The sequence below is a fragment of the Coenobita brevimanus genome, chromosome 79 (genome assembly GCF_032717465.1).
Source record: "Coenobita brevimanus isolate Jiangsu-jjx chromosome 79, ASM3271746v2, whole genome shotgun sequence".
In the NCBI taxonomy this organism is placed as follows: Eukaryota; Metazoa; Arthropoda; class Malacostraca; order Decapoda; family Coenobitidae; genus Coenobita; species Coenobita brevimanus.
In genome coordinates, this window is record NC_137032.1 from 7,343,885 (window position 1) to 7,370,378 (window position 26,494).

The window sequence follows — 26,494 nt, forward strand, 5'->3', positions numbered from 1 at the left end:
GGACAGCGATTTTGACGATTCCGGTGAATCGTGTGATGAGCCGGGTGAACTTATCGCGCCAGAAACAGCGACAACAAGTGCTCCTACCAGTGAATCTGTGTGTAGCTCCAAGGGAAAGGAGCCTTTAGTGCAGGAAGGAAAAGAATTTGGGAAGGGAGTGAAAAGGCGGCGTGTTAGCCCCAGAACAATGCCCCCACGTGACCCAGCCCGCCATGAGTCACGAGATCATTCACCTCCCCGTTCCCCAAGCCCCGCTTTACTCATCTCGTCATCATCGTCGGCTGAGTTATCTCCGGAGTCTTCGTCGTCGGAGTCACCACCAGCATCAACAGTGAAGGCCGGCCGTAGAGGTAGAGGTAGATCTAAGAGAGTGAGAAGTAGTGTAGCTAGTAGGGTAAGGGCTGCTAGTGCTGTACGGCAACCTAGGGTCAGTGCGAGTGACCTTGACCGTGATAAGCCTCCCTCTCAGCCAACCTCCACCACCACCACCACCACCATCCCTCCACCGCCACGCCAGGGAATCCTGGACGCCTTCGCGTGGACGGAAGGGTCAGATTTTGTCCCCGAAAACCTGGTTTTCGATGAGAGCTCGTCAGGAGTTCAGCCTGCCTTCACTATGGACGAAAATGCTGAGTGTGTCGACTACCTTTTGGCCTTCCTAGATGACGAAGTCATGCAGCACATATGTGATGAGACTAACAGGTTCGAATCACAACGTGCTGCTAGTGGTACAGGTGCAGCCAAGATGCAACAGTGGACCATGCTGGGAGTGCAGGAGCTGTATGTGTTCTTTGCCCTCATGCTTCTTATGCCACACTCCAAGAAGCATGAGTTGGAAGAATACTGGTCCATGGACCCCTTACTACCCTCACCGACCTTCAACAAGTACATGGCCAGAGATCGCTTCCGGAACATCATGGGAAACCTGCACTTTGCCAACAACGATGTACCTTCCCAAACCGACCCACTCTGGAAGATCCGGGAGATTCTGAACAGAATGAAGGATAAGTTCATGTCATTCTTCCACCCATTTCAGAAGGTTGTCATTGATGAGTCCTTGGTTCTGTTCAGAGGACGTCTTCGGTTTGTTCAGTACATTCCAAGCAAACGCCATCGCTTTGGAATTAAGTTCTTTGTACTGTGCGACTGTAAGACGGGGTACATCCTTGACTTCGTCATATATTCAGCCAGCACTGTCGATCTCGATAAAACACACCCCTTGGCTTCTCAGGCTGTGTAGTGAAAGTGCTCCTAGAAAAGTATTTTGGTGGGAATCATGTGCTGTATACAGACAACTACTATACAGCACCGAAACTTGCCAAATACCTTTCTGAGCACGGCATTGGCTCCTGCGGCACTGTCAAAAGTAATCGTGCCAACTTCCCCAAATTCCCAGAGGCAGGAAACTCGCAGCGAGGAGACGTGCACCTACGCAAGTCTGAGAAGATGCTGGCAATACGGTGGCATGACAAGAGAGTCGTGCACATGCTCACCACCGTACATAAGGGGGAGATGAGAGACAGTGGGAAGGTCGACCGTAGGACAGGCGAACCTGTGATGAAACCTGATGCTGTGTTGGACTATAATATAAACATGCGGCTGGTGGACAAGTCCGACATGATGATTGGTGAGATCGACTGCCTCAGGAAGAATACTAGGTGGTACAGGAAAGTTTTTCTGCATCTCATAGATATGACGATGCTGAACGCCTTCATCCTGTACAAGATGAAGGTAAAGCCACCCAAGTCCTTCTCCCTGAGGTTGTTCGCCAGGACTTGTGTCCAGCAGCTGCTGGAAAAATATGGTAAGGTGCAAGCAGCAACTCCAAGGCGCCATCCAGTTACACTTCCCGACCGACTTGAGCAGAGGGCGTATATGGAGCGGCACAGACTTGAGCTAATGCCTGCCACAGGGAAAAGGAAGGCTGCGATTCGCAGGTGTCAGGTATGTGCGCATACCACACGCCGCACACCTGAGCATAAACGCACCTCTTGGCAGTGCGCTGAATGCCAGGTTCCCCTCTGTGTAACCTGCTTCTTCGATTATCACAGCCAGAAGCAGTTCTAACAGTGCAAGTGTGGAAGCAGAATTATTTGGAAATAATGTGTAAATAATGTGTAAATAATGTGTAAATAGCAGGTGAAAGCAATGGATGTTCAGTTCATATGATTGAACAGTGTACTATAGTTTCATCTTACTGAAAGTGACAGTGAATAACATATTGTAAGTAAAATAGAAGGGTAAATATTGAAAATAGAATAGAAAATGTAAATAGTAATGTAAGTAATTAGTAATATAAGAATATGAGTACAAATAATTTATGTTATAACAGTGAGAGTGAATCCGTGGCTCTCTACGTATTTTACTGACTGAAAAATAGAATGACTTCAGTGACAATAAAATAATACGACTGAATGAAACTTATGGAGAAAGACTCCAGATATATATAAGTGTGATATAGTAATAGAAATATAAAGTGTGAGGGGTTTTATGAATAATAAATGACAGAGTGCCTAGAGCGAACTAGCGCAAGTGCGGCGATCAGACGCGCTCGTAATTTCCATTGCTTTCACACTGTTTTTTTTTAGTATGGATCCCAAACTACTTGAAAATGGTAGAATAGTGTTTATAGTGTTTGTATCTGGCTGTGGTAATCATATAACGGGTTGTCGGGAAGTGTAAAGTGGAGACTTAGTTACCCTACTTCAGAGGTCTCCACAAGTCCTACGGAAACTGACGAAGGCTCAACAATCATTCCAGGAGAAAGCTGAAGGTATGTGCTATAAGCATATATAATTTTATTATTCTAGGACTAATAACTGATTTTTAGCAAATATTTTTTGAGAGTCTCTCGGAGCCCAAATAACCCCGCGGGACACGCAAGTAATTGGTAAACAAGCCCGCGGTGTAGGGGTTAACAACACTCTACTGAAAACTTTCAAAGCTATCGGTGACAAAGAGATTCCCCTCCAATTACCACATTCACTCAGGTCTCCCTTCTTCGGAACTTTAACAATTACACCATTTTTCCAAACTGATGGTAGTAACCCCGTCACCCATATCTTATTGAATATCTTGGTCAAGATCATTATTAATCTATCCCCCTCCACTTTAAACATTTCCGGAAATAAAGCATCCTCCCCTGGTGCCTTATTATTCTTTAACTGTTTTACTGCTTTCTCCACTTCTGCAAGCCTCAACTCTCCTGTTTCTATATTTAAATCTTCCTGAGCAGACGGTATATCCTCTTCTGGTGGTATTGGTCTATTAAGAACTGTCTCAAAATGCTCTTTCCATCTATTTTTAATATCTCCATCTTTGGTCAATAAATTTCCTTCCCTGTCTCTAACTGGTATTTCCTTGCGTTTACCTGCATTACCACTCAGTTCTCTAATCGATTCATATGCTATTCTTTGACTCTGTCCATCATTTTTGTTTATTAAGATTTCAGTCTCTGCAACCTTCTCATCCACACATCTTCTTTTATCTCTCCTAGCTAACCTTCTTACTTCTGAATTCAAACTCCAGTACGCAGCTCTTGCTAATTCAATCTCTTGTTCATCAACGCATTGCATCTCACTCCTCAATTTAGCCTCACCTCTCTTTTTTATCATATCCCACGTTTCCTCTGACATCCATTTCTTTCTCCTGAATCTATGTCTCCTTCCAATCGTACATTCAGCAGTCTCATGCAAAACTTTGTTCACATCCTCCCACATCTCATCTACACTTCTCTCCCCCTCTTCCAACGTTTCCAACACCAAAAACCTATTTCTGCATTATAATCTGAATTCCTCCTTTCTTCTCCTTCCCTTCTAAGCTTAACAATATCGTATCTACCAACACCAGATTTTTCCTTCTTCTGATTTTTAAGTTTAAACCTTATTTTTGCAATGCTGAGTTGATGGTCACTACCAATATCCGCTCCCCGTTTAACATGAACATCTAGCAGAGAACTTCTATGCCTCCTACTGATAGCGATGTGATCAATCTGATTTTTATACTTTCCACACGGCGACACCCAAGTTGTCTTGTGTATATTGCAATGCTGAAAGAGTGTGCCCCCGATGACTAAGTCATTTGCTAGACAGAAGCTTCCAAACCTCACTCCGTTTTCACTCATCCTACTACCAACTCCCATCTTACCCATACATGCCTCAAATCCCTCATTTGAACAGCCCATTACTGCATTAAAGTCTGCAACGCAGATCAAAACATCATGTCTAGGTACCCTTCCTACTCCTTCTTGCAACTTTTCATAAAATGTGTCTTTCCTTTCATCGAGTGCATCATTAGTAGGTGCATAACACACAAACAGACTGATGTTGCCATGATTTGATTTAAACCGTGCGTATAACAATCGCTCATCTATAGGATCCCACTCACATCAAGCCTTATTTGCCTTACAACCCAGCAACAATCCTACTCCCTGATAATGCATTCCGTCCTGTCGGCCAGATATCAATAAACGTATACCATCCTCCAAATCCAACTTATCGACTCCAGTTAATCTTGTTTCTGTCAGAGCACAAACATCAAGTCCGTAATTTTGAAAAACCTTCACTAACTCATCGATTTTACCGTCATGATTTAGCGTTCTCACATTCCAGTTACCAATTTTAATTGCATTTTTTGCATTAACAAATGAATTAGATTGTAACTGAGGAAACCGTGAGATTCTTAGCACCCCCTGCCCATTTAAGGGCTGCACGGGACTGGGGGCCATTATTGTTCTTTCAGAGTCCATCAAGGTTTCTTTGGCTAACTTCCTGAACACCTCGCCAATGTGTTGCAGTCGCAGTAGGCAGCTAACTTGCCTGATTGCCCACACCCGAAAGACCCAGCTATGCTGTAGCCAGTCACGTGCCGGCACGCTTCCCAGCCATTTCACTCTCAAGGAGTTCCTCTGCCTGAGAAAGCAGCCACCCCCCTGCTCCCGAGGGCTTTTGATCTGTGTAGGTAGAGGGCGATCACTCCCTCACTAGCCAAATACAGTGTATATACAGATATATACATCATCTACTTTTAATCTTATTTTTCTGTCACTGAGATATGAGGAAATCAAAGGAACAAAAGACGTTAGTCCATAGTAAGGGAGTTTGGACAGCAGGGAACGGTGCCATACTCTGTCGAAAACTTTATAAATAACAAGGGCTACTGCATGAGTTTCTCCATGTAGATCGATTGATTGATGGATGGTATGAGTCAGGAGATTAAGTATGTCAATGGTGGGTCTTTCGTGGCGAAAACCATATTGTCTATTACTAATTAAGTTGTTGGAGTCAAAATGTTTAACTATGTGCTTATTAATTAAAATTTTAAATACTTTACCAACAGAAGATGTGGCAGCTATTGGTTTGTAATCAGAGGGGTCAGAGGAACTTCCTATCTTTGGAATTGGGTGGATATTGGCTTCTTTCCATGAATTAGGGAATGAAGAAGTACGCATGCATAGCCTGAATAATTTAGCTAGAACAGAGGCAATTTCTGGGGAACCCTTTTTCAAAACAATTGGCGGAATTCCATCTGGGCCTGGAGCTTTGTTGGTAGGTAAATTGTCTACGATGGATTTTACGTATCTGCTGTATTTTAAGTGGAACAATTTTGGAAGAGTCAAGTTCTAATACTGAGACGTTCTGATTGACTTCCTCAATGGCAGAATTTCTGGCAAATATATTGGCAAAGATATCTGTTTTCCCACACGGGTCGTTTGTAATACTGCCATCTGAAGACTTTAGTGGGGGATTGGATGATGACTTGTTAAAGTTATTATTGACAGAATTGAGAGTAGACCAGATTATTTTGTCATTAGGGTTGGTAAGTAGTTTTGATGCTTGCTTTCGAAGGTCTGATTTAGCAAGATTGATTGCAGCTCTTGCATGGTTTCTAGCAATGTCAAACTGAGAGTGATTCATATGTTTTTTTATTATAAGTAAGAGTTATATGCTAGTGACTTTTGGGCTGTTGCTCTGGCACAGTTGCTATCTATCTATCTATTGCCAGACGCCTTAATCCCGTATGGGGTGGCCACAAACAAATCGCTTTCACGTCGCCTTGTCCCCCGCCATTTCACTGCCCTGCTCCCAACTCAAACCTCCCTCTCTCATATACCTCTCCACTCCATTCCTCCATTTCATCCTCGGCCTCCCCCTCCCTCTCTCCCCCTCCACCTCACTCACATACACTCTCCTCGTCAGTCTCTCACCCTCCATCCTCTCCACATGGCCAAACCACCTCAGTGTGTTCCTCCTAACGCTTCCTATCACATCCATGTCCACACCACAACGCTCCTTTATATCCTCATTTGTCAGCCTGTCTCTCCATGTGACTCCACAGGCTTCTCTTAAATAACTCATTTCCACTGCTCTCACTATTTACTTGTGTCCTTCGAACAACGTCCAAGCTTCACTTCCATACGTTAGAGTTGGTATCACAATACTGTCATGCAGCAACTTTTTCACTCCATGCTCGTTTCCCTGTTTCTTATCACTGCTTTCAAGGAACCAGCAACCTTTCTTCCTTGTTGCACCCTTGCAAGCACTTCACCCTCCAAACTTCCATCCTTATTCATCACACTCCCCAAGTACTTAAACGTACTCACATTTTCCATTTCCTCACCATCCAACCTCACTGTACATTCACTGACTTCACCTCTCTCAAAGCCCATAACTATTCACCTTCAGATTCCATTTCTTAACACACTCTCCCAAACTCATCCACCAAGCCTTGCAGCTCCCCTTCGTCTTCACTTAACAACACAGTATCATCTGCAAACAACAGTACAGGAAGTTTCCAAACACTACCCTCTCTCACTAGGGCCACTCCAACATCCACTGCCCTACCTTGTATCTCTTTTATTACCCCATCCACATACAGATTGAACAACCATGGAGACATGACATATCTCTGTTTCAACCCAACCTTCAAAGAGAAAAATTCACTCAGTTCACCATCCACACGCACTGCAGCCTCAGCACCATCATACATACTCTTCACAGCATTCAACAACTTCCCATCTACTCCATATATTCTTAAAACTTTCCACAATCCTTGTCTATCCACGCTGTCATATGCTTTCTCCAAACCCATGAACGCCTCATACAACTTCTTTTTCTTTTCTAGAAACTTTTCCATTAATGATCAAAGAATGAATATCTGATCTACACAACCTCTTCCCTTCCTACAGCCTCCCTGTTCTTCAACTAATTCCTCTGTTATTTCCCTAACTCTGTCAATAAGTATCCTACCATACACTTTTCCTGTTACACTAAAGACAAATGCCCCTATGATTACCACACACTTCTTTTTCCCCTTTCCCTTTGTACAAGGGAATAATTATACCAGACTGCCAATCCTCCAGGACTCTACCTTCCTCCCAGGCCAATCTGCACATCTTCCACATCCATTCTACTACCATCTTTCCCCTATGCTTCAGCATTTCACCACACACTTCATCAGTTCCTGGGGCATTCCCCATTTTGACTTTCTTCATTGCTTCCACAACTTCTATCCTACTGATTTCTTCCTGTCTTCTCACCTCCCTCCTTCTCCCAGCCATTCCCCAGCCACTTATACTCGCATTACTTCCATTCTCTATGTTCAACAATTCCTTAAAGTGTTCTCTCCCTCTGCTCACTTCTTCTCTCTTCTCCACTAGTAATCTACCATTTTTATCTTTCACTTTCCTTCTAACTTCACTGCCACCCTGTCTTACTCTCTGCACCTGTTTCCAGAAAATTTTATTACAGTCCCTCCACTTTAAACTCAAATTCCTTCCAAATTCCTCATCCACTATCTTCTTACTCTCTCTTACTAATCTTTTCACCTCTCTCTTCCTTTCTACATATAACTCTCTTCCGCCTCTCACCTTCTTCCATGCCCCTGTTTCTTATCCATTCATTGTAAGCTTTCTTCTTTTGTGCCACAGCCTGTCTCCCCTCTTCATTCCACCATGATGTTCCTTGCACCCCTTCCGTCTTCTCTTCACCCCACACACCACATCACATGCTGCACATAATTCTTCTGTGAATATCTTGCACTCACTTTCCACGTTCCCCATCTGCTCCATTTCATATTTACCCAATCGTTCCTCCACTTCTCTCTTATATTCTGCCTTTTTCTCATCCTCTTGTAACCTTTCCACTATCCTTGCAACTACACCTTCCTCCCGTCCTTCCTTTCTTCTATTTCTCAGTCTTACTTGGATCTTGATTCTGGCCACCACTAAGAAGTGGTCAGAAAGTCCACTCCCCCAGCCTCTATAAGCTCTTGCATCCATTACACATTTTCGCATCCTTTCATCCACACACACATAATCAATTATTGCCTTCCTTTCATTCAGTTCACCACCCACCCTTCTCATCACTCACCATGTATACCTGTGGATCATTTTGTGCCTGAAGAGGGTATTGGCTATCACCAACCCCCTCCCAGCACAGATGTCCACCAACGCACTGCCATTCTCATCTGTCTCAGCCGGCACATTCCACTCACCAACTATTCCATCCACCTTCACATTCCCACTCTCTTATGTTCTAGTTCCATCTTTTACTCACAAGAATACACACTCCTTGTTTTGCCCTCTCATTCTCACCTACTCCTGCACATATACCCCATCCATACTCCCATTCTCTCACACTCTCTCCTCTCCATTAAGTTTCAGTTCCTGCACATACATCCACTTTCGCACCCTCAAGCACCTGGACAATCTCTCTCTCTCTCTTTCACCTCATCATTCGCACCTTTTACATTCCACGTTGCAATCTGCACCATGTCCTTTTTCCGGTCCTTGGTCTTCATCTTTTGGTCAGTCCTTGTCCTAGGCTTCTTGTTCGTCTTTTTAGTTAGCTGTTTTCCGGGGAGGGGCACTAACCCTCCGCCAACCCTTTTAGTCACCTCATACAACAAGCAGGCATACTGGGGGAGTATTCTTGAGAGCCCCCCTACCCCCAGGGGGTACAGTTGCTATCAAACCATTTTGGAGAGTTTGATCTTTTAGTGAACTGTTGACTTGGTATGAATAAATCCATACAAGCTACTATTAAGTCGGAAAAGTGGGACTGGGTAGAATTGGCATCGCCAGAGAAGAAAGATTGCCATGGAATGTCAGCAAGGTAATTTCTAAATCCATCCCAGTTTTCTCTATCAAAGTGCCATCAGGTCACCCTGACAGGTTCAGAACGGGGAGGTCTGGGGGGTTAACTGATAAAGCTTTGATGAGATCGTGGTCAGAGGATCCAAGTGGTGACAGTACCTCTATCCTGTATTGATCTGGATTATTTGTCAGGAATAGATCCAAGAGATGGGCATTATGGTCAGGATTATCTGGTATTCTGGTTGGTTGCTTTACCAGCTGTGTGAGATTAAACGATTCTGCAAACAGCTCACACCCTAGACCAGCACTGTCAGTCCTGGCAGAATGCAATAACCATTCAACATTATGTACGTTAAAATCACCCAAAAATCGTAATTTTGGTGCTAAGGGAAAGGGTAAAGTTACTCAACTGTGTGGATATGGAATCAGATACGCAGGGTTCTGAAGAAGCGTTGGGGGAGTGATAGACTACACAGACATATTTAGTAATATTCAGACAATTTAGTTTATACAATGAATAATCAAAACTAAATGAAGAGAAGTTTAAAATAGTGTCGGTTGCATATGGAAATTTGATATAACAACAGGTGCTGTCCTTGTTACTTGAGTAACTTTGCCACACCATCTCAACCTACTTTTGATTATCTCACACTCAACTCGGCCAGTGTTATGAGCAGAAAACTGTCCATGGCTGTGCTGAGAGCTACTGAGCAAGCAACACACCACATCACACCATCACCGCAGCCAGCCTCGTCAACCACGTCTATATTGCCCAGGACTGCCCTGGCCCCGGCTTCAGTAACGTCGTACGCTGCGGCACCTCCCTAATGAGTGCACTGGCTCCCTGTCGGCGTTACACTGGGATGCACAAACTGTGTTGGAGTCCATCTTTGTGGTGCAGGGTCTCCCTTTCATTAAGAGACCTCCAGACCACCCTTACAGGATTCTGACTTGAAAATAGATGTACATAATACCGATTACATCACCTCCAACCAAAACAATGATGGGTTAGCTGCGACACGGAGAGTATTTCCTTAAGTATGTACCGTACGTAATTACATATGCACTTAGGTACATAATTACCTGCGCACTTATGTACGTATTTATATATGCACCTATTTCGTGCTTCTGCACCAACGTATGCATCTATGTTCTTACTTACGTTCGGACCCACGAATGTACCTATGTACAGTACATACATACGTTCACACCTATGCAGATACCTACTTACTTTCATATGTACACACCTATGCACATAAGGACATCGTATATGCATATGTTCATACCTATGCACATAAGTACATCACATACACATGTTCGTACTTATTTATGTACAAATTACCTATGTACTTTTATACATATTTCCTTATTTATTAACGCACATGCTTACATTAATACTTAAGTACGTTCTTATATATGAAAGTAGTTTTAAGTTCGTATGCAGGGGTCAGTCTTGAGCCCCTTGTTGTTTACTGTATCATGGTACTTGAAACCCTTTCAAGTGACTTCAGATATGGACTCCCATGGGAAATGTATGCTTATGATTTGATGTTAGTTGCAGAGGATGAAAGGAAGGCGGAGGAAAGATTTAGGAAGTGGAAAGATGGTATGGGGTACAAGGACTTAAGAGTAAATGCATATAAAACAAAAGTGATGGTATCTAGGGCTGGGGGTTGTACTGGGAGTGGTACATGAGGGCATGTGCGATTTGTCACAAGGGCGTGGGAAGTAATTCCATCTTGTGCAGTATTTGTGATAAGTGGGTGCATAAGGGACGTAGTGGTATCAATGGTAGACTACGAGATAATGCTGAGTTCATGTGTGCGATGTGTCGGGAAGAGCACGTGGATATTGCCAGGCGTGAAAGGATTGAACTTGCTCATGAGTCTCTTGAGTGTGTGGAAGAGTTTTGTTATTTGGGAGACGTTGTGTGCTGGAGATGGAGCCGGAGTTAGCTCTGTGGATGGAGTCAGGAGCGGTTGGAAGAAGCTCAGGAAGCTGTTGCTTCTTCTGCCATTGAGAGAGCTCTCCCTCCGTGCTAAGGGATCTCAATAAGCGGCATGTGTTAGGAGTGTAATGCTGTATGGCATTGAGACCTGGGCAGTAAACTAAGAGGATATTCGCAGGCTAAAACATACAGAAATGACAGTGATTAGGAGGATGTGCAGTGCGTCCTTGAGTGCAAGGCCTGGGGGGACTAAGTTTACTATGGAAGAGTTGAGAGGTAAGATGGGACTGGAGTGTGTTTGTGTTGTGGTGAGGAGAGGTAGATTGAGATGGTCTGGGCATGTGGTGAGGATGGGGGATGATAACTGGGAGCAGAAAGTGAGAAGTGTTAATGTTGGGGGTAGGACAGTGAGAGGTAAACCGAAAAAGACATGGGACAAGGTCATTAAGTGGGACCTCAGGGTTAAGGAACTAAATAAGGAAGCTGCCAGAGATTGAACAGGATGGTGAGCCGCCATTAGGTGACCAAGGCTGACGCATGCAAGCATGTTGGAGCCCTCAAAACGAGAACGAAAAAGATGCACGTAAATGCGTATGTAAGTTATGTACATGTGTAAGTGCGTCATATGTATTTAAATACGTACTTCAGAGTGTATATAAGGAAGACCGTAGACTTCATGTGCTTACAGACATAAATACCTAAGTAAGTAAGTCTTTACACACATACATACATATTTATGTACACTGGTGTAGGCCTACATACAGTATGTATCCAATAAGTATGTACGTGCGTATATGAACATTTAAGAACGGATGTATATAAATACTGAAGTCCGTCCTTGGATACATTTCTCCTTATGTGTGTACATATGTGATTATGTGTCTATATGCATATGTATGTACCTTTGTATTTATGTACAGTATGTATTGTTTTAAGGAGTGATGGAGGGAGAGGACGGGGAAAGGGAGTAAAGAAGGGGAAGAAAGAGTTTGGAGTTGGGCGTGTGGAAAGACGATTTGGTTACGTGTTACATCAGTGGCTGCTAATATGAAGAGCAATTTTTTTTCTCCTCCAAATTTCACGCTGTCCGCGAAAGACGGTCGGAAGGGAGCCAAAAACAGCCTTTGTGAACAGTCCTGTCAGCGTGGTCGTGAGCCATCCCGCAACACTGTACTACGCAGTCACTAGGCGACCTTCAGACAAAGCGTCCATTGAACCCTGCCAGACCCTACCCCTCCATGGCCCACCCCGTTTATCTTTGACAACATCAGCTCATATCCACGTAATCTGACTGAACGAATCTTTCGCCCGCGTTTGTGAGGGCTCGATATGTGTGTGTGTGTGAGTGCGTGTGTGTGTGTGTGTGTGTGTGTGTGTGATTACTCAGTTTTATTCGATTTGGACCATATTTTAAGGTAGTTATTACCCTCCCAGATGTTAACCTGTTACTTGAGAATTTTCAAAACGTCACTGTCATGGGCAAAGCCAGTTTAAAGTTTTGATCCAAGTACACCAAACTTGGTTGATTCAGCGCATGTTTAAAAAAATATATGTAACGATCTGGGCAGCTTTGCAACGTCATTCCCGCCATGCAGCAAAAGTAAAATCCACACACACACACACACACACACACACACACACACGGTATGGCTTTACTCTGAAGCCCCAGAATAGCTCCGATTTATCTGTCATTAAAGGCTGAATTGAATAAAAACTACGCACTTACAAACATCAGTGTCAACCGTACACTGCAGTCTAGTTTTAAAAATCCCTTAAATTTAAAGAGACATGCTTGAACTAAATTTACATACAATTCTTTTCAACAAGGCTGGGCTGTTTGAGCATGAGTTGGTCAACATCACTGATGACAGATCGATAAGCGATTATCTGTAATCTGTTTTTACTTTTTTTTTTTTTTTTTTATCCCAGATGTAATGTAGGAGACCTTCAGGGAACATTATCTGATAAAACGCCTGGCACACATGATAATGTAAGAGAAAATATGGTAAGGGAGAATGTAACCATCCTAATGGATTTATATAAATATATAAATATATAGATAGATAAATAGATAGATAGATAGATAGATAGATAGATAGATATAACCATCCACTGGGATGGTTACATTCTCCCATGGAATATTTTCTCATATATATATATATATATATATATATATATATACCTAGGCTGCTTCCCCCAAGGAAAGGGAGGTAGCCGAGACAAGACGACACACTCCCCATTTACTCATCCATTCAAACACATTCATTTGCATCTTAGCCCCAAAGGGGAGAACGGACAGATCTTCACCGCACCACACCGCACAAGGGTCAACTGCGCAATGCAATCAGTGACATCCGCAGCAGGGCCCGACAGCAGAACTGGTTTACCCCTGCCACATCATAACAGACCCATCCCCTTACCCGCACCTGACCTGACTAGCTGATCAGACCAAATGCGGGAGAATATCCCTTCAGGGCTGCATCATCACGTATTCATTCACAATTTCTCTCCATTTATTTCTGTCACGCACAGCCACTCTTCCTTGCTCAACAGACATCCCTCTCGCATCCAGCGCTCTCTTCACACTGTCCATCCATCCTATTCGTGATCTTCCTCTCAGCCTTACACCTCTCACATCAGATCTAGTTATCTTTTTCACCAATCGCTCATTATCCATTCTCCCCATATGCCCAAACCATCGCAATATATATATGTAGTGTATATATATATTATATATATATATATATATATATATATATACATATATAATATATATATATATATATATATATATATATTCTGCACTTTTGGGTGACTCCTATGATAGATTTCCTTTACTAAATGTTAATACAGCACTTCGAAAAGTAGATCAATTAAACCTTATTAATAAAAATCCTGAAATTATTATTTATCCGAAAATTCATTGTGCTTTATCATTTGTTTTAGAGTCAACTCCAGCTTCTCTGACCATAGTTACAAATGCCGTGTTAACTACTACATCTGTCGTGAATCTGTCATAAGGAAAAAAAAAAAAAAAAGGAAATATTGCAGACTTTGTCCAAAAAAAAAAATACTATAGATATTCTGGGATGAAACTTGGAGACCAGGACAAATCATAGGCTCCCTATAAAGTGTGCTGTAATTATGCTGAAGAACTAAAGCAACGGAGAACAGCAATATGAAAGTGGTTGGTTTTGATGTTCTAATGATTTGGAGGATGCCAAAGAATCACAGTGATGACTGCTAATTTTGTTCTTGTAATGTTTAAGAATACAACACTTAGAACATAAAGGAAATTCTTTATCCACAACTTGCATCTGCTTTACGACCTGTTGTTCATGGGCGAAATAAACCCGTCAAACCGGACCAAGGAGAAGGTGTGGGGTGGGGGGACAGCTGGGGACAATCCAAGGGGCGCGGACGCATGTTTCTCGACTGTATTAGGGTTCAGCACACCACCAAGAACGTCAGGCAGGAACGACGCTCGCCCCGTCGTTTCAAAACCAACCATAGGTTTTTGTCGCAAATATGCTTCATGTGTTTCCCAGGCAAAAATACCCCCACATCTCTACTAATCTAACCTAGCATAAACCTATCCCACTAGGGCTGCCTGGCTGAGGGCAATACTTCTGAAACGTAATATAGGAGGGAAACATGCGGCCCGGACCCAAGGGGTGGGTCATGCCCTGTAATGGTACTTAACATGAGCAGTTCGCTCTGTAATGAAGCATTGGTATTTTTACTTCAAGGGACATGGTTTTAGTCTGTTTAATATTACGACACATCAGGTTACGTGTTTCTGTAGTTCATGGAATTTACAAATAAAGCTCTGTAATAGGTGTTACGTACGAAATGAATGGAGTGCAATCTATCTATAAATTACTGCATGAATACATGACAAATTATAGTTATTTTTAATGTATTCATTCGTTTCAGTCCATTACTAAATATTATTTCTCATTTTTCTTTACATAAAATACTATAATTACCTTGTAATTTAATTATTATTGTTCCTATTTAGAGAAGGATGGGAAGATGCTATGGAACACCAGGATTTTGTTGGCAGTACATCAGTTTGCTGTGACAGACTGGTTAGGGGACAGTCGAGCCATGAGCTAGGCTTCGAGTATAATATATTCAACACAGTTTTCAGGGCGAGGGACCCGTTTGTCGATAATCTTGCCCCTGGCATGGTGATGGCTGTCGGCGGCCCTGCTTTCAAAATGGCTGATATGTGCATCAGAAAAACAGAGTAATACATTCTCTTGTGCTAGAGTTGGAGTTAGGTAGGTTGGCTGATATTATGCTTATGTACAACCGACAGCAGAAGTTCGTCCCTCTTAGCGTGCGTGATACGAGCCTGTTGATCTGGTAACACTGTATGAGATAGAGTTGACAGGTAAGCTTTAAATGGCTAATATTAAAGAAATGTGTTCGGAGATAAGAACACATTCTCTAATGATAATATTAATTTGCAGCAGGTGGGATAATAAAGTTATTGTGAAATGTTTGACATTGGTGTATGAAGATTCTTCGTTACGGACACAGACGCCTAGGATTACTTGGACTGGACTGATATTGCCAGCAAGTATTATATGAAATATTATAGAACGATTGCAGTCCTAAAGGTGAGGTTGCAAGAAAACACTAATTACGATGCCAGTTACACACTAAACAAACACAGAAACTGCCAGTTCGTGTTTCGCCAGTATGCGATTTTGTTTTATAAGTTAAGTCACTTCCCTTTCCGACCTCTCTCCCCACCCGTCTCTCCTCTTCCAAGTCATGCTCTGCCATCATCCACGTTTTATCGTTAATGTTGAAAATCGTATGTCTGTAGGTAAACTGTGGGAAATAATATAAAAGTGTCAATGAGCTTCTTTTCCTCCATCGCTTGAAGTGTTATCAATGACTTGAATATAAATGTTGGTAACATGAATAAATAGTCACTGTGGTGGTTAGGAGACATTTCTCGTCATCATTTATGTAAGACTTACCTAACTATCGTTCTTACAGTGCCCAAAATACACTCCCTCTCCACCCCCTCGCCGTCTCCTCCCCTCCCCCTTCCACTGTTTCCATCACATCTCCCCCCTCCCTCCGCCCCCATTTCCAGTAACCTTTGTTTCTAGCCTGCAACACTCCGAATCCCTCCCCACCGTGTTATTGTATTGACCCTGCCCAACTTCTCTCCCTTGTCATTTCAAATGTCTTTTTCTCTCCCTTTTTCATTTTTGTCTCGGGAATCGAACAACATAACGATGTTTGGGTCATGTTTTTGTATAGTATCCTTTAATAATGTATAATATTATAATGACCGTGACAATGGCGGTCAAGAGGCATTAACTGTTCAAAGGACGGCAGTCAGTGCCTCAGTTTAATGATCATTTTATTTCTCCTCCTCTAGCCATTAATATCTTGCTTACACTTATTTTATAAATCCCAACATACATAAAATATGAAGCACAAACGTCCTTCTTTTCACCAAAGAAAGTATAAAATGAAAAATAATCATTGCGTATGTTGTATGACTGAGGTGGTTTGGACATGTGGAGAGAATGGAGAATGAAAGACTGACTAAGAGGGTGTATGTAGGTGAGGTGGAGGGAGGGAGAGGGAGGGGTAGACCGAGGATGAGGTGGAGGGATGGAGTTGAGAGGAATATATGGGGGAGGGGGGGTTGATCTGGGGGGAGGGGAGTCAAATGATGGGTGACAGAGCGACTTGGAGGCGTTTTGTCTGCGACAACCCTTTCGGGATTAGGGCGTCGGGCTATAGATAGATAGATAGATAGATGTTGTATGATCTACACGCATCCAGAAAATATTTTCTTAAAAGTACTGTCAGTATTCTTGGTGATAATTTGTAGATCTTCAGTTACGATTAAATATAGCAAAATAGATGATAGTCACAAAAGCTGTATCCTCATACATTTGGCGACCATAATCATCGTAATATACGATGAAGGGGGATTATACCCCTCTGGATGAGTAGATTAAGCCCTTATCGGAATATGCTTGTCATGAGCCCGGACAGCAGGCAGATGTAAGTGGAAGTATGAGATTATCGCGGTGTAAGGGTTAATTATGATAAAGGTTCGCTTCCTATCCATCCGAGTCCTTGTCACTCCTGTATCGATAATATCGGCAGTTGCAGAACACCTAGCATGTATTCAATATGGACGGTGGGTGTTAGCGCCGAAGTGGTGACATGTAGAGGTGTATGGTATGTAGGAGGACTGCTGGGCCTTGATAGCAGGCTGTAAAGCCTAGGCCCAGAGTTGGACATGTAAAAAAAAAAAAATAAATAAATATGTTCAGGGCGCTGACGGACAGCCATGCCGTTACCTTTTGTTCTAACCATGCAATGCAGCTATGGGAATGGAATGATAGAGATAATCTTGCTGACTGCATTCTCTGACCTTGTAAGATCATGCGTCGAGGGAGTTCAGATCAAAGTATGTCGATGGCATATTGTTTTAAATTATATATAAGTAGACGTATCTCATAGGTCTCACTTTAGTGCGGAACACAATGTGTGGGGGGGGAGGGGATTATGGAAGCAGGAATACTTTGGGTGAGGGAAGGGATTACATATATTACAAGCTGGGACACAGATAAATATGTTATAACGTGAAGGGAGGAGTGAGGGATACAGAAAGCGGGAAGGAGGCGAGGAGGGAAGGAATCCACAAGGGGGGATGGTATTGAACACTGATAGTTACGATGGACATATTGTTATGTAAGTAATTTGGTTACTTGTGTGTAATACAGTTGGCAATATAACATGCACGAGTATTGTGTTTATAATGTCATTACAATTAAGACTCAAAGTCCTGTAAATGGTAATAACTGTATTCAAATTATGAAGAACCGATCTAGTTAGGGAGGTAAACAGAAGCAGAGTCAGTTAAATGAAATCGTTGGGAAGGGTTGGGGGTGTTGAGGGAGAGAAACAAGGGGTACTGGTAGAGGGGGGAAGGGAGGGGGGAGAAGTGATGGAGACAGTGGAAGGGGGAGGGGAGGAGACGGCGAGGGGGTGGAGAGGGAGTGTATTTGGAGCACTGTATTAACGATGGTTATATAAATGTTATATAATGTGACGAGTAATGTCTCCTAACCACCACAGTGACGATTTATTCATGTTACTAACATTTATATTCAAGTCATGGATAACATTTCAAGCGATGGAGGAGGAAATGAAGCTCATTTGACACATTTATATTGTTTCCCACAGTTTATCTACAGCCATACGGTATTCAGCATTAACGATAAAACGTGGATGATGGCAGAGCATGACTAGGAAGAGAAGAGACGGGTGGGGAGAGAGGTCGGAAAAGGAAGTGATTTAACTTGTAAAACTAAACCGCATACTGGCGAAACACGAACTGGCAGTTTCTGTGTTTGTTTAGTGTGTAACTGACATCGTAATTAGTGTTTTCTTGCAACCTCACCTTTAGGACTGCAATCGTTCTATAATATTTCATATAATACTTGCTGGCAACATCAATCCAGTCCAAATAATCCTATGCGTCTGTGTCCGTAACGAAGAATCTTCATACACCAGTGTCAAATATTTCACAATAACATTATCCCACCTGCTACAAATTAATATTATCATTAGGGAATGTGTTCTTATCTCCGAATACATTTCTTTAATATTAGCCATTTAAAGCGTACCTGTCAACTCTATCTCATACAATGTTACCAGATCAACAGGCTCGTATCACGCACGCTAAGAGGGACGAACTTCTGCTGTCGGCTGTACATGCTACCAGATTGCGCCTGGTACAATGTTAAGCCGCATGAGTGCACTCATGTTTATGCTACTTTAATAATGTTCAGTCATGATTTCGAATACATATTTGGATGTCACCACTTAAGAGTTGATCATTTTTGTTGCAAACTCGTGCGCAAACTTTCTGCATGGGGAACTTTGTGCATCAGATACCAGAAAAAGAAAATCTATATTTTCAATAAGGAGATTATTTGGTTTATTGTGCAGATCCTGCTGGATTATTAGGAAAGTTTGGTGTCATTTACAATGTTGCTGAGAGGAGACTTCACTGCTTCTTAAAAAAGAAGTCTTAAGACGGTTATGATGATGATGGTGATGATTAAACTAAGTACAATAAGTTGAATTGGATGAGTGCAAGCACTAGCATATTAATTACTGTGACAGGGTGAGGAAGAAGTCAGTAGGGGAGTGAAAGATAAAAATGGTAGACTGATAGTTGAGAAGAGAAAAAAGGCGAGTGGACAGAGATAACACTTTAGGGCATTGTTAAATGTATAGACTGAAAGTAATGCGAGTATAAGTGGCTCGGGAATGGCTGGGAGACGGAGGGATGTGAGAAGAGAGGAAGAAATCAGTAGCATGGAAGTGATGGAAGCAATGAAGAAAGTCAAAATGGGAAAAGCCCCAGGAATTGAAGGCGTGTGTCGTAAAATGCTGAAGTATGGGGAACAGATAGTAGTAGAATGGATATGTAAGATGTGCAGATTGGCCTGGGAAGTCGGTAGTCCCAGAGGACTGGAGGTCACGTGTAATTATTCCCCTGTAGAAAGGAAAAGGGAATAACAGAAGTATGTGGTAATCGTAGGGGCATTTGTCTTCTTAGTGTAAGAGGAAAAGTATATGGTCGGATACTTATTGGTAGAGTTAGGGAAATAGCAGAGGAGTTAGTGGAAAAAGAAGTGGGGTTTTAGGAAGGGAAGAGATTAGGTAGATCAGATATTCAGCCTAAGGTCTGTAGTGGAAAAGTTTCTAGAGAAGGGAAAGAAGTTGTCTGTGGCCTTCATGAATCTGGAGAAAGCATATGAGTGAGAGGATACAAAAGGAATGTGGAAAATACTAAAGATATATGGATTAAATGGAAATCTGTTGAATACTGTGACTGGTATGCACGAAAGTCATTGGAACTAGTCTCCATTACCCCTTTAATACGATGACTCCTTTTTTTTTTTTTTTCATTGTTGCCACTAGCAAAAAATCTTTACCAAATTTAGAGAGATCTGTTTTACTGACAGAGTTATAAACCATCTCTAGTAAAAACAATTTCTTAAAAAAAAAAAAAATGCACTGGCCCCTTTAATATGATATTTTTTCTTTTACACTTACTACCTCCAGATAGTCTTATGATACTTGGAGGAAACCTGTCATAGTGAATGGGTTACAAACTTGTTCACGTACTATTTGACCTGCGAAAATCAGGCCTTATTTTTTATATCGACTAAGGCGGACAATTTTATTAAGGTCCGAGAAACCGACCACAGAGAAAAAGACCAAAAATAAAAAGAAGAAGAAGAAGAAGAAGAACAACAACAACAACAAAAGTCCTCAAAGAGAACTGCGGAATCACGGCCAAGCTATACTGAGTCTGATCTGTGACCTTAAAATTTGAATAATGGACCTGCACCTGAATCAGACTCTCCACTGCCAAGCTAATCCTGTCTCCCTTGGGTCAAATTTCACTGCGACCCCTTTACTCTTAAACAAACACAGCTACACTTTTATTTCTGTACAGGCCAGAAATAGAAACATTCCCTTATTTCACAAAGTAAAGTATACTGTTCACACAATATTTTCAACTTAATGCTTCACAGAGCAAATATACTTTTATCAATATTCCACCCGAAAAATCATAATTCTTTTTTTTGCTCAAATTTGACATATTATGCATTGAATTCATTTAAAATACATTACTTCAGGAAAAAATAAGGCGTTTAGATTATAACAATATTGTATGAATTCATCAATTTTGATGAATCGTAGTGGTTCATACGATGGGTTTAGGAGACTGAAAATTACATAGGCAGGTGTGCCAGACATTATCTTCAAATCAAAATTCTTAAATCGAATTTCGAAAAAATGGTCCAGTGGCAGACCTGGGGAGCACTTACATGTCGGGCACTTCACTTCAACACCGAAAGGTTAGATAACTATTGTCAGAGTAGGAATTTTCTGACACTGAAATGGCAAATAAATCCTCCAATAACCACCCCACTGCAAAGCATCTTACTGTGAATTAGTAAGAAACAAATAAATAAAAGTCATGGGACTCTAGGGGTTAAACTATTTCCTATACTTTCTTGTATTTTGAGACAGGATTTCATACACAGTAGTCTTGGCTGCACTTTATCGTATTCGGTTATAATATCATATCTCTGATATTTTTTGCGATCTTCTTACAACATTCAGATGGACATATTTATTTAGGACACTTTGCAATGGTGAGATTAGATATAGCTTTCATTAATCACTTCAGCACAAGATCTCTTTCCTAAGCTGAATAAAGTCGCATCCACACTAACTGCTTGCTGGCGTGGGTAACCCATATGAGTGGCCCCACTGGACAAGGACAGGTGCGGGCAAGGACGTCTTTGGGTTACAATAGGGCAGAACTCCCGCCCGCGCCAATAAGCCTTTGGTGTGGAAGCAGCCTTAAATGTTTGAAGACAGCAAGAATAAACTAAAAAGATACTGCTAAATGATGGAAGGAGTTAATACTACAGTCGTAAAGTTTACCTTGATGTGGTAGTGGTTGGGCAGAAGCAGAGAGGTGTGCAGTGGTGGTAATAACAGTTCAGTGGACAAAGGCACTCTGACAGTGTAGCAACACTGCTGAAGGGCATTATCTCTCTCTCTCTCTCTATCTCTCTCTCTCTCTCTCTCCCTCTCTCTGTTCAGTGGACAGAGACATACTGACTCACTGATGCAACAGTGCTGAAGGGCTTACTCTCTCTCTCTCTCTCTCTCTCTCTCTCAAGTTCGGGTCTCCTTATCACCACTGCATACCCTTACGCAAGTCAAAGCGGGTACCGAAATGTACCCTAACTGGGCACTTATGTTATCAGTGTCGTCAAGTACTTTTATACTCTCTCCCTATATCTCTGAATAATATCAATATCTGGTTTTGTTGAATGTTGAACCGTAGCAGGATGTAAAGTTTAGAATATTTCTCCATTTACGGTAGGATGATATGAAAAGATGTTAAGTTTTTTTTTTCTTTTGTCTTATTCAACCACTGAGAAGAGTGGTCACCAACAGAGGGACGAAATCTCCGCTAGGTTAAGGTTGACGAACAATATGCTATCGTTCTTTGGTTGACACTATTACCGCGAGATGTCATTCGAAAGCTCAGCAACAAAAATATCAGCTACCAGCAGTAGCAACAACATCAAGAATAACAACAACAAAAAATAAGAGAATCAACAATCAATATATAATAAAACCAGCAACAACAATCTCTACATCAGTAAGTCAGTGTCTGTGTGTCTGTTTTTTATGCACGGGTACAGTTTTAAAACTATCTATCTATCTATCTATATACCTAGGCTGCTTCCCCCGAGGAAAGGGAGGTTTTAAAGCTAGGAGAATGAAATTAGGCACACTTACTCTCCTCGCCAAGGGTCAGGTCAAAGGCATGTAGCCGTGGACCTTCAAGGCCATAAAGGCCAAAAAGGCCGTTTTAAATATGTGATATGTCCTTTTCAGCCTGAAGGAGTTAAATATTGAGGATAGGCCATTAAATAAAAAAATTTCCCTATCCCTCAAAATGGTGGGGCTCACATCAAGCTTGACCTTCAAGGTCAGTGAAGGCCATGTTATGCCTGATTGTTTTTTCCTTATTTCTGGCATTATCAGCATTTTTTTTCCTGTTTCCCACAACAGACCTACATATAACTATTTTCACGGAAAATTTGACGGAATTTGACAGAATTTAACACTGTTTATTATCAAAAGTGACTCCAGTCATATAAAATTAACTGATAAGTACATTTTCGATATTCTGCACTCACACATGATACTTTTGGAGTTACTACTATTTCTACTTTTACCTTATTTGGATACAGCAATGGCTATGGTGGCTACTTTTGTCACCTTTGTATAATATCTTTCATTTACTTGAGGAACTTTTAAGAAACCTGTGTAACTTCAGTATACATTAGTAACTTCGGTACACGTTAGTATCTTAATAATACCCTTAGTAAATAAGTGACTTTATCACAATTGTGTTAGTTATCATTTGACTTTCTGACTTTTAGTTATTTCAGCTACCTTGAAGTCCATTTTATTTCAGTTGAATATGCCACCCAAGAAATGATCTTTTTGGGGGGTCGGACAACCAACGAAGAATCCAATGCCAGGCACCAGATCTAAGGAAACAAGATGAAAAAGATGCCAGACTGAAAAGTCAAAGAGACCGAGCCTCTGTGTTTCGCAAGGATGAACAAGAGGAACACAGATGAACCTGACTTCAGGCTAATCTAGTCAGAACGGCTGCACGCCAAGCAGAAACAGATGAACTGAGACAAAGGAGGCATCAGACAGACAGAGCAAGATCTGCAACAGTCAGACAAGAACAAACTGAAGATCAAAGATGGACCAGACAACAAGCTAACCAAATATGAACTGCAGTAGCTAGGAATGCAGACACTTCTGAATAAAGGAGGACCAGACAACAGGCTGACCAAGCCAGAATTGTAGCAGCTAAAAATGATGAAACTGAAGATTTGAGAATGACCAGATAGCAGGTGAACCAAACAAGAACTGCAGCAGCCAGACACGCATAAACTGAACATAAAAGAAGGACCAGACAGCAGGCTGACCAAGCCAGAACTGCTGCTGTTCGACATGTTGAGACTTGACCAAAGACAAACTAGACCACAAGCAAACCAAGCAAGAACTGCAGCAGCAAGAGATGTTGAAACACATGAACAACGAATGACCAGACAAACATCTGAGCACTCAAGGACAGCAGCTCAGAGACAACAACAGGTCAGTCTGCTCAACTTGGCCATTCATGACAATGACACTTTGGATATCACTAAGTACAAAGCTGTTGACGTTGGCAACATGTGCATCACATGCATTAACTGTCGTGCAGAAAAGTGGAAAGATGAACCACCAGGTCTGCATTGCAATAATGGCAAGGTGAGTCTTACTTTGCCAGAACCTCAATCTGGGCCTCTTCAGTCGCTGATAAGTAGGCAAAACAGACAAGTCCAAGCAGTTTTTTTCACATCAGAAAGTACAGCTGATGCTTTCAAATAACTTCTCTTGGTGTTACTAAAGAGGTGAATGAACCAGGTTTCATGCCTACATTCCAAATACAAGGTAAAGTCTACAATAGCATTAGTTCATTCTTACCAGAAGATGAAAAATTACCATAGTGTGATTAAATTTACTTCATGGAAGATGAAGAAGAACAGACAAAACGTAGATGTGAAATAATATCTGGTGTCCAACAAGATACTCTCCAGAGCTTGCAAAACACGTCCTATGAGCACAACCTTTTGGTTCGAAACAAATCTGTTTTTCCAAACCTGGGAAACCACAAAGTCATTATAAAGGCTCGCAAGACACCAGCCGAACACAAAAGAAGGTTCAACTCTCAGACAGTGAATGAAGTGGCTATTTTCATGTTGACCAAGATGCTAGAAAACGCGACATCGTCCTTCACCAAAAAGATGCTACTGTAAGGAGAATTTCTGAGACATATAGGTCTTCTGATGCTCCTCAGTACCCCATTTTGTTATGGAAATGACAAGATGGATATTACATCAACATTCCATCTCTCTCAACTCGAAAGAAAAGTGAGTGCTGATTCCTATGCCCACCAGATTATGGCGAGATCAGATGATGCCAACCACATCTTGAAGTGCAGAGAGTTATTCCACCAATTCATACATGACATGTATGCAAAAACTAAAAGCGAACGGCTTCTATTTGTTCGTCAGAATCAAGCTCAGTTAAGAGCAGAATCTTATCAAGGACTGAGAGATGCCATTAACAGTGATGGTGACATAAAAAATGTTGGGAAAAAAGTGATTCTACCATCCTCATTCACAGGTGGACCACAATATACATGCATGAAAAAACACAAGAGGCCATGACTTACGTGAGAAATTATGGCAGGCCTGAGCCGCCTAACCTCTTCATTACATTCACATGCAACCCCAATTGGAGTCCAGTCAGAGCTTTTCCCCGGCCAAAAAACTGTACACCAATATGATATAGTTGCAAGGGTGTTCAGAAGAACAGTTGTTACTCTGATCAATCTGTTGACAAAGGGTAAAATCTTCTGTAATGCACGATGCCTCATGTGTACAACTGAATAGCAAAATAAAAAAGAGATCTTTCCCATAACTCACATCCTGCTGTGGCTAGTGAACAAGATTCATCTAACGGATGTGGACAAAATTATCTCAGCAGAAATTTCCAACCCATATGATGATCGTAAACTATTTGATGACATCATTCAAAACATGATCCATGGGACATGTGGAGCTCTCAACAGAAAATTGCCTTGCATGCAAAATGGCAGATGCACCAAAAAGTTCCCCAAGCAATTTGTGGAAGAAACTCAAACTGATCTTGATGGATATCCTTTGTACAGGAGAAAAAATCTTGAATATGGTGGTCATGAGGCAATTATTAAAATGCTCATTGGACAAGAAGTCATTGTGGACAAAAGATGGATTGTATCGTATAACTCCCTCTTGTCTAAAACATTCCAAGCACACATCAATGTACAATTTTCCAGCTCAATGAAGTCAGTCAAGTATGTGTGCAAATATGTCAACAATGGACCTGACATGGCTATATTTGGAATTCAGTCAAAAGACAACAATGACGAAGTCTCAGACTTCCAGATGGGACAGTACATCAGCAGCAATGATGCTATTTGGAGAATAATGAACTTTCCTATTAAAGAACGTCACCCTACAGTAGTAGTAGTAGTAGTAGTTGTTGTTACCTAAGCAGTCTGGCCGAACAGCCACGAGTCCCTTAGGAAGGCCATGTCCGAAACCAGGCTTCCCCACAGAGCTCTCAAAGAGTGTATGTTATGTTGTTGGCGTAGGTGATTGTGTGCAATGCACACTTTTTCATGGATGGTTGCGGAGAAAGCAGACGTGTGCTGAACTCTCCTCTAGCTGCAGGGTTGCCTCACTGGCATTAGTTTTGTGTTCGCGTTAGCTCTATTATAGGCTAGCTAGTACTAATATTCTTCTCTACCCTTCTTAGAGATATAGTAGGTGTCTATATCTATTTTCTAAGATTACCTTTGCTTACTCGCCCACGGAGGGTCCCCCCCACTGATCACTCTGGGGCGTGAATCAACACGGTCGGGCCTCCCTGGAGTGGTTTGAGAGGGCAATCTTAGCCTTAGGTGTTTTGCCCAGGTTTTTTTTGTCCCTTGTTTGTTTCTTCTCCTCCCTCCCACTTCCCCCTTTGGGAGTAGTGGTTACTATGGCGGACGCCCCTACTGCCTCCCCCCCTTTCAGGGGGGAAGGTGGTCCTGACGACTAGACTTTTCAACAGGCAGACAGCCCCAAGACTGAATGGCCCAGGACACGCCCTCCGCTAGACATTGACTTAAAAAACGCCTGTTTTGTTTTGCTGCACGCGGTTGGTTCTACTCCCCTGTCCAGCCTCAATCCCTTGAT